Genomic DNA, 10,397 nt, shown 5'->3' with positions numbered 1-10,397 from the left:
TTACCGGGGAGGGATAGCTCAGTGGTTTGAGCATTGGCCTGCTAAACCCAGGGTTGTGAGTTCAATCCTTGAGGGGGCCACTTAGGGATCTGGGGCAAAAATCAGTACTTGGTCCTGCTAGTGAAGGCAGGGGGCTGGACTCAATGACCTTTCAAGGTCCCTTCCAGTTCTAGGAGATGGGATATCTCCATTAATTATTATTATAATTATCCTTCTGACCTGTTATGTTTAGTTAGAAATGTATATATAAGGGACAATTCATGAAACCTTCACTCAGTTTATCCTCTATCTTTAAACAGACAAAACTCCTAATGACTTCAGTAATGACTTCGTGGATAACTCCAGGATTTGGCCTACTATTATTAGACAATGCAGAGAGAGATTACAAGCTATTTCCTTCTGCCCTCAACAGCTACAAACCTAAAAGAGCATATAGTGCATTACAATAGATTTAATAAGAAATGCCTTGTTAAAGGAAGATTTCCAAGGCATATAATCCTTTTAGTAAAAACATCCGTTTATCACAGCATGCAATAAAAACCATAATGGCAAACAAAACTGTGAAACCAAAGAACAGCTGATGTCCGATGACGAATCATAAGTGTTTCTTGTGTCCTGCAGATCGTGCCGTTCTGTCTGATACTTTGTTTTGTGTTGATTTTTTAATTATTATGTAGTTCTTGGGAGAAGGGGAGTGATACGTTGAGATTCTTTTGGAATTTCATGAAATTGTGCAGGCCATTCACTCGAATTTTTATGTGATCTTTTGTTTAGTTGCAATATGTTTTTATATTGCCTTGCCAACCTCTGTAGGTCTGGTATTCATTCATCCTGTTCATTTTGTTTTGTTTTGAAGAACTCAAAAAGTTATGAGGATAAATTAAAAAAGAGAACATTGTATGTAAATTCACAGATGTGTCGGCAAGCGACTGCCTGACTGTGTGAATAAGTTTTCACATGAATCACAGTCAGAATCTGACTGTCCTTAGGAAATGCTGCCACATTTTCCTCTTCAAAAAAGCCTTTCCAGCATAAGAATAACATACTTCACTGACACCCTCTTGTATTCCCGAGTCCCAACTGAAAAACAAAAGGTTAACCCCCCTCCTTGCCCCCAAGCAGAGTTTTGACCCCAAAAAGGGAGAAATGCCATAAAATCCAGGAACGCCACTAGGGACTCAGCTATTGCAATTAATTTTACATGGAAGACACTCAGATACTATGGTGATGGGTGGCAGCATAAAATCCTAAAATAAACACATCTACCCTGTCTGGTTGAATGGATGACTCTCATGCCCCTTTTCCCTTACTTCTCTTCTTTGTTTTTCTTTTCTATTTTAGTGCCTGATTCTGCAAACACTATGAAGAAGAGTGCTATCTACTTGACTAGTTGAATCATTGCAGTTGAACAGTATTCAGAAGTTGAGCTTGAGAACTGCCAGTAATATAATATTTATGTCATACTCTATGTGTATTATAATAGTAAGAGAAAATATTTAAGGACTGTATCCTGATTCTACCATGCATAGTGCTTACAACCATCAATAGAAGTCACTGGTTACCTTTCAACTCTGTGTGCAGTGAAAGATCTCTCTTATTCAACTTTTATCTGTAGAAGCAATGTGCTTAATTTCTTCCATATGACAACCCAAGGTTGTATGTTGCGTCTCCATAATAAAAAGAAATCTAATAAAATTAAATCATTTTAAAAAATGAAATTGTGACACTTGATTTTCCCCTACTTATTAACTATTTTAAATCAAATACATTTTAGTTTCACAGATAGGGAATAAGGATAGGACAGAGGATAATTACACAGACTTTACTACAAGGACAGGAGGCGAACACAAAAACATCTCCTTTTAATCACAATGTCATTTCATTTTTATTCTAGTGCTACCCTTGTAAGCTGGATATCTTTGCATAGCCACCTCCAAAGAGACAGAGTAATACTGGGGAAAAGAAGAAGAAAAAAAAAATCAAGGAAGAAACCCTTAACCAAAATGTTTCTCCAGTTAGGGAGAGAGAAGCGAGGAGAAAATTCATCATCATCTGAAAACTGTAGCTTTTATCTTAATGTTCCTGGGGCTTTAATAGGGGACTAACACTGTGGCTGTCTGACCTCTCAAGGACATAGTAGAGGGTGAATCAGAGACCTAGCACTGTTCAGATCCATTACTGTTATTACCTATTTGTACAGTCCTTTCTTTTAAATTCTTCCAGGAAGTGGCATAAGTTATTTCTAGTGCATAGAATAGCTACTTTGTGAGCAATTGCTTAGTTGTTTACAGTGCCTCAAGTTCTCCATGCTATAAACTGAAAGAATCTGTGCAAGTCAGAACATTTGTGATAGCCAGATTGGACTTGTAATTTTTTTTCTTTTCATCTTCTATTTTTCCTCTCTTTGTCCCATCATCTCTGAGTTCTCTTTTAATAAAATGCTGATTTCAAAGTTCAATTCACGTTCCTTCCACAGTTTACTCTTTTATTCATGTTCATTTGCCCAGTTTTAAATTTAGAGCAAGAAACTGAGATTCTAGCCTCCAGACCTGAGGTTCTAGTCCCAGCTTTCCCATTAACTCACTATTTGACCACTGAGAAGTCACTTGTCCTTTCTGAGTATCAATTTACTCATCCATAACTGGGTATAATGTCCAACTCGCTGGAGTGGCCTGAGGCTTGATCAAATCATTTTGATTTTGTTTGGAAATCTTTGGCTGAAACATGCTATATATAATGCTAAGCACTATCATAACAAATGTCAGAAGCAATCTTAAGGTGTTCATGTCGATGGCTGTTACTTTGCATTGCAGCCGCCTTTGGATTTCTACCCATCACAATATGAATTTTAGCCCCACCAGGCTGCAAGGACTGACTGTGGGCAGAAAATTGTAAAGTATAGGAAGGGAAGAGTTTATATGAGTAAGTTCTCATTCCCCTGAATTGCTACAGAACTTCCTGTTATAGCTTCTAACTTTCTGCCCATTTCCTCATCACCCGCACCAGTCCCCTGAACTGATTAACCAGGAGTGCCTGGTCTTCCACAGCCTGCAAAGTTTTTATGTCTTTGGATACAATGCACTATATAGGGTCTTGGGTAACTACTCATAATAAGTAGACACTTACAGTTTCTAATTTTGATAGTCTGCTAAAAGGAACACTCGACTAGTGTAGGATTACAGATGGAAGCACCATAGCACCAGCTGCCATCAAGTCATGTTACTCTAGCCACAACCCCTCACCATTGCTCTTACAGTTTCTCTGTAGCGTAAGTTGGTTATGGGGGTAAGGATACATCAGAGCCTACTCGATGCCGAGCTCTCTGATACCTCCATTGTCTGAGCAGGGCTTGCTGGCAGCACCTATTTCAATGAGATCATTTGATTGGTTCCTATCTCCTTACATGTGTAGGAAACTGACCACTCTGACCTGAGGTAGGTGTCTGCATCCCCAATCTCCTTTTTCACTGGGGTATGTAGCTGTGCCCCTCCATGTTGCTGCTGCATACAGAGTAAGTCTGACTCATAGAACATGTTGGAGCAGCACCCAGCAGCTTTAAGCCATGTTTTAAACAGGATTGCCAAAGTGGGTCCGATGTTTGAGCTGTGTGGTGTCTCTAATACTTGACCCTGCTTAATACTCAGGAAAGTAGATTTCTTTGTTTCTGACTTGAGATTTTCAGTGGCTTTTAAAGTCACTTTGTCTTTACTTTTCAGATACTGGTGAATCCTTATAATCTCATTCATTAAGGCCTCAATACTACAACAATGGATACTTTAGAAATACCACTGATACTTTTATTTTTTATTGCTCTTAGTTTTTAACATAAATGTGTGCCCCCCCAGTCTCTGAGAGCCCTATCAGTTATTAACAATTACAATATCAAATGGCACATCTCAGTCAGATTCAGCCCTTCTGCAAGACAGCAGCTCTTAATGTAAGATACAAACCCCCTATTCACACGTCAGACAGTACCTGAGCCTCCTTTAACACTCTTCAAATGCCTGGTGAAAAAAAATGGGCTCCATAAGCATCCCCTAGATATTGACAGTTTCACACCAGGTCAGGCATTCCAGAGGCGTAGCGCCCACCCAGAGAAAGCTCAGCCAACAGACCCACTACTACAGAAAGACAAATAGTTCTCACCTTTCTAGTCAAAGGACTTCTGTGTGCATCTTAGAGAAACTTTTCAATTTTATTATAAAATGGCATTACTTCTTTTTATTGCACACTTAGTGGAGATTTCTTGTAGAGATTAATCATATGATTAACTGTTAGATGGACTTTTAATACTGTATAGGCCATATATTGTTAAATGTCCTTCTTGACCCTTTATTTGCAACTGGAAATGCTCATGAGACACAATATGAGAGACAAATCAATACAATGAGATATTTCATCCAGAGCTTCCTGCCCTACCCTAAATGTACATTATTTTAAATCTTATTATTAAAAAAAAGGTACCAGATCAAATTCACAACTACCAAAAGCCATTAAAATCAATGTAGTTCTACCTGCTTATACTAGCAGTGAATCTGACCAGTATCATACATCTTAATCTTTATTACCTTGACCCTGCACAATGACCAAGGAGAGTTTGGCAATAAAATGGTGATACAGAAAAGCATTTCCATATTTAAAGCCGTATCCAGGAGACAAGATGCAATCTTCTGGAGAGAGAAAGTCCCATAAGGCTGCATATGGGGAGTATAAATAGAGCGAAGCTCTACAAGACAAGTTGTCCAGTAGGGAAGGGCAAAACAAACAAAAATGCTCTGCATTCAGTACTTACAGAGCTGTTCAGTGAAGATGGAGCGGGGAGTATTCTCATAGACATTCACCTGCCATGCCAGTAGTGCTGCTCCTTATTCTCTTCCCCCTTCCCCAAATGGTACTATGCAATTTCCAGAAGTTACTACAGCGCGGCTGGAAATAAGCAGGATCTGATACCAATTTAAAAAGGAAAGCAACAAAAGCATGTGTCTGTGCATGGGCTTCTCCTACACACCTGCTCCCTGATTTTTGTCTATATCATGGAGGGATGAACAGCACATTGCTGCTGAGTAGGCAGGCCCCTCTCCCTGAGTCATGAGGCTGTCTTGTGACCTCCTCTCTTCCCTTACCCTGATTGCCACTAGGAGAGTTAGGAGTCTTTATCCCACTGAAATCCATTCAGAACTGTCAGCCAGAGAGAGGGTGATTCCGGGCTCCAATAGCCACTGTGTGACTTCAAGCCATAGATCAAGGTAGGGTTGATGTGGAAGTATATTGCTTAGATTGTAAGCTCTTTGTGGCAGGGACTGTCTTTTTGTTCTGTGTTTGTGCAGTGCCTATCACAGTGGTTGTGAGGAGGGCTCCTCGGTGCTATGGTAATACAATCATAATAATAGCTCAGTGGTTGGGACAAGCATAATCTGCAGCTCATTAATGATCAGCCACCAAAGCTTCCCACCAAAGGCAAGAAATGAGAGCATTTTGAGAGCTATTGAACACTCCCCAGATTTTTCCAGTGGATCAGCATAAAGTTTAGCACCATTGTGTCTGTAATTGTGATGCATTGAGAAAAGCCACTGTTCAGTAGCCAGCAAACTTATAATATTATCTGTACGATGTGGTGGTCTTCAGAAAAAGGCTGGAAGTTGGTTCAAGATCTACTAGAATTTTATTCCTTCTTTGTTCAGTTAAATGTATGTATTTCTGCATTTTCTGTCTCTCTTTAAAATATATTTTCTGCATCTTTAAATTCCTAGGACTCTGTTGCCTGCAAAAGTAGCTGCCATTTTATGAAGCAAAGCTATTACTGCATATTAGAATGGAGATTCATTCTGTGCTCTCTCATGTAGACATTATTTTTGTTTCGTCTTATTTTTGTTATTTTCCTTTAATCAACCATAAATGTCCTTCAATATATGGTAGCTCTCGGTATATGGGAAACATAACAAAATGTTGATGCTGGGGTCTAAAAAGTAGTTCAGACAAAGTGCATAAGCAAAGTTGAGAGATCTCCTACTTAAAAGGAAGAAAACCAAAAGAAAGGTAAAATGTCCACAAATGGAAACTTGGAAGGATTTCAATGTAATGAAAGAGTGAAATGACAGGATCATATATTCAGAAACTTGAACAGTATTTTTATACTATAATGACCGGAAAAACTTGAATACCAGGAGGAATTAGTAGGGGTATCTAAAACAATGTGTACCAAAAAACCCAAACAAACTGAAAGATGTAATTTTTCATCTGAGAAATTAAATAGAAGGAGATGCACTCTTAATTTCTTGCTCCCACATCTTGACATTATTGACCAGTATATGCTGGCTGACATATAATAATATGTATTATCTTCAATGAGCTCCAATTACATTAAGCACAGTGATGTAACCTAAATTGGCCTATAACATAATCCTGTTCACTTATGCTAAATATCCCATAATGCCTTGCATTTGCTGAAGTAAGCATTTGGCTTAAGCAGACAGGAAACTTATCAAAATCAAGATACATTTGTTTCATGTCTTAGTAGCAGGGCCGGCTCTGGCTTTTTTGCCACCCCAGGCAAAAAAGCCTCCGGCCGCACCCCCCCACCCCCCCCGCGGGGGGAGGGCGGCCGGAGCCCTGGGGGGAGGGCGGCGAGCCCCGGCGGGGGCTCTGCTCTTCCCCTAGCGGCCGGGGGGAGGGCGCCGGGGGGGAGGGTGGCCGGAGCCCTGGGGGGAGGGCGGAGACAGCTTCCCAGAGACTGGAATCATATAGCACCCTTTTCCTGTGCTATATTATTATTACTATTTGGTTAGAGCAGTAAACCTGACTGACATTAGTTATTCGGCATCTTGAATGTCGTAGAGACTGTCCGGTTTGGCCAATGTACATGGCAGAGGGGCATTGCTGGCACATGATGGCATATATCACATTGGTAGATGTGCAGGTGAACGAGCCCCTGATATTATGGCTGATGTGATTAGGCCCTATGATGATGTCACTTGAATAGATATGTGGACAGAGTTGGCATCGGGCTTTGTTACAAGGATAGGTTCCTGGGTCAGTGTTTTTGTTCAGTGATGTGTGGTTGCTGGTGAGTATTTGCTTTAGGTTGGGGGGTTGTCTGTAAGCGAGGACAGGTCTGTCTCCCAAGATCTGTGAGAGTAAAGGATCATCTTTCAGGATAGGTTGTAGATCTCTGATGATGCGCTGGAGAGGTTTTAGTTGGGGGCCAAACCGGACAGTCTCTACGCAAAAGAATTAATGGACACAAATCTGACATCAGGAATCATAATACTCAAAAACCAGTGGGAGAACACTTTAACCTGTCTGGCCATTCTATGACAGACCTGCGGGTGGCTATCTTAACACAGAAAAACTTCAAAAACAGACTCCAACGAGAGACTGCTGAGCTGGAATTGATATGCAGACTAGACACAATCAACTCAGGATTAAATAAGGACTGGGAATGGCTGAGCCATTACAAACATTGAATCTATCTCCCCTTGTAAGTATTTTCACACTTGCTTCTTATCAAACTGTCTGTACTGAGCTATCTTGATTATCACTTCAAAAGTTTTTTTTCTCTTACTTAATTGGCCTCTCAGAGTTGGTAAGACAACTCCCACCTGTTCATGCTCTCTGTATGTGTGTATATATATCTCCTCAATATATGTTTCACTCTATATGCATCCGAAGAAGTGGGTTGTAGCCCACGAAAGCTTATGCTCTAATAAATTTGTTAGTCTCTAAGGTGCCACAAGTACTCCTGTTCTTTTTACAGGAAGTTTGTGGCAGAGCAGGCTAATGCTCTAACTACTCTTCTTTTCCCAGCTTCCTGCAAGAAGCTCTTAGAGATCATTTTAGACCTTAAAGAGGCAGTATGACACAGTAGATAGAGCACTGAACTGGGACTTAGTAGACCTGGGTTTTATTGCCAGCTCTGGCCTACTGGGTGACCTTCAGCAAGTTAGTTCACCTCTCCATATTTCAGTTTCTCCATCTGTAAAATAGGGTTAATGATACTTCCTGTGTGAAGTGCTTTGAGATTTATTGATGAAAAGTGCTGTATAAGAGATAGGCATTATTATTTCATTATTTTCTTGGTTCTGGGATAAAGAATCCAAAATTCAGAGAGAGGAATTTGCACCGAAGGAGCTGTTTGAGTCCACAAAGAACAAGACTACAATTCAGACATGCACCTCTGTCAACTTGCAAAGCATGGGGGGTAAGGACCAGTCCATAGGTAAAGAAGATAACATGATTCACCAGCCCCGCATGACATGAGCAAACCAGACAGATCCATGTTTCTGTTGCTTGGGAATATTGCAGCAATTGGAACATTGTTAACCCTCTATAGGGCAGAACTTGTGAAGGAAACAGACTGTCCAGAGGCATTGCAGGCGCTGAGCATCCAAAGAATGCATTGAAAGGAAATCTGTAATGCCTACAAGTATGAACCAGCACACTAGCTAATGAACTATGGAGCAACCCTTATTAGTAAGTGTCTCCTCACCTCCATGCACCGTAGTACCTGGGAGGATGGGTTGGGGTTAGTCCAGAGGATCAGCAAGAGAGTCTCATGGATTTGAAAATCCTCATATCGGCCAGCCATTGCCCGTGGCAGTGGTTCAGGAGCTTCAGATGTTTACAGACTGAGTGTTCTGTAACCATCACAAATTTCCAGGTGAATTCCTCTGGGTCAGCAGGCCTCTGCACCAGCCCTGAGGAGTCCCTGATGCAGGACTCATTCCAGGGCAGGCCAGAGACTTATCAAGCACAAAGGGCAGACAGCCCTTGAATTGCGGAATTGCAAATCCTCCTCTCTCCGCTCCCACACTGGGGTCTCCACCAGCGCAGGGACGAATTCTCTTCTCTGTATTTTTATTTACTTACTCACAGTCTATTATCATTATTGAATTCTAGACTGAACCAAGTTTCTATTTCATGTCTGATGGACTCCATTCCCCTAAGGATATTTATTTGTCCATTTGTTTTCAATATAATACACATTTACATAGGGGAAAGACACTACAGCTGCACAGCCTTTAAACCCCCTCCCCCCAAATGTCTCAGTTTCAGTTCTGTAGTCACAAAGGATCCCAATCTGTGAGTTAGAAACTATGGGACATTGTTCCCAGAAGGTCAATAAAATGACGGATGGATTTGAGCCAAACTGCAGCAGAGGGCACACACTCCATTCTCTGTTGAAATAGCTGAAAAGACAAATTAATACTGAAGTAGAGAATATTGAATTGGACTGTCTTGCAATGCACCAAAATAGACTGGAGTAGATTACCAAAACTAGGCATATACACTTCAATCAGCTAACAGAGCTCTGCAGAGTAAACATTAGGGGTCAGATACAGACGTTGATGCAATTTGTTGGGGAAAAAATGGTGACTGGTTTGGTTTGGTAACTACAGTATGCGTTAGTTTTATATTTAGATACATCAAGGCCTGATTTTCCTCTCACCTTTTCTTACTCTGATGTACCTTTCTTTATTTCAGTGGAGTAATTCCTGATTTACGCTGGCAGTGAGAGAAGAATCTGACTCAGGAAACTGTAAAACTTGTATTTCAGCTCTTCCACATTCTCACAGTTACATAAAACTTTACAAATGACAGAAATTTAACAGAAAAATTTTAATTCAGCAGCTCACTTTCTAATTAGTTATAAAGAAAGAACTTACATCCTTTTCCCCTTTTCCCTTTATGGTTTTTCATAAGTTTCCCCATCTTAAACACTTTTAAAAATAAGCTTACATGGCTTTTATTTAAAAATAAAATGTAACTAGCTGAGTCCATAATGGATTCTCTTTTTTTAATATTATGAACTCCACTGTATTGTCAAATGCCAATATATTTAACATCAAAAACTGAAGATTTTTAAAAACACTTTTCACGGGTTATACAAACTCTGCAGGCAAGAGTTACAAAGGTATTTAGATGCCTAAAGATGCAGCCATGGAAAGTCAATGGGAGTTAGGTGCCTAACTCATATAGGCATCTTTGTGAATCGCACTAGGTGCCTATCTGCATCTTTTGGCACCTAAATACATTTGTAAATCTAGCCTTGCCACCTTTACTCATGTTGATAACAACGGGGCTATTCGGATAAGGCACTACTCATGGTAAGTAAAATTGTCAGAGTCAGACCTTAAGCGCTGATTTCTAAGTCTTCTGCTTATTTGAATATCTATGGTGGATTTTTTGAATGTTGTTAATAATGTTTTAGATAGTTTCATAAAAAAAAACAGAATGTTACTGCTTATGAGGTAAATATAATAATTTTTTATAATATTTACATTTAAGCAATAAAGATAAAAATGCATGGCATTATCTGGTGAATTAATGACCAGGTGGGAGTTATTGATGATCTGAGGGAAATAAGTGGCACTCTTCCATCTGAGTCAGAAATGAATCAA

This window comes from Terrapene carolina, unplaced genomic scaffold (genome assembly GCF_002925995.2).
Source record: "Terrapene carolina triunguis isolate 2854851 unplaced genomic scaffold, T_m_triunguis-2.0 Scaffold67, whole genome shotgun sequence".
Taxonomy (NCBI): Eukaryota; Metazoa; Chordata; order Testudines; family Emydidae; genus Terrapene; species Terrapene triunguis.
This window is presented reverse-complemented; position numbering follows the sequence as displayed.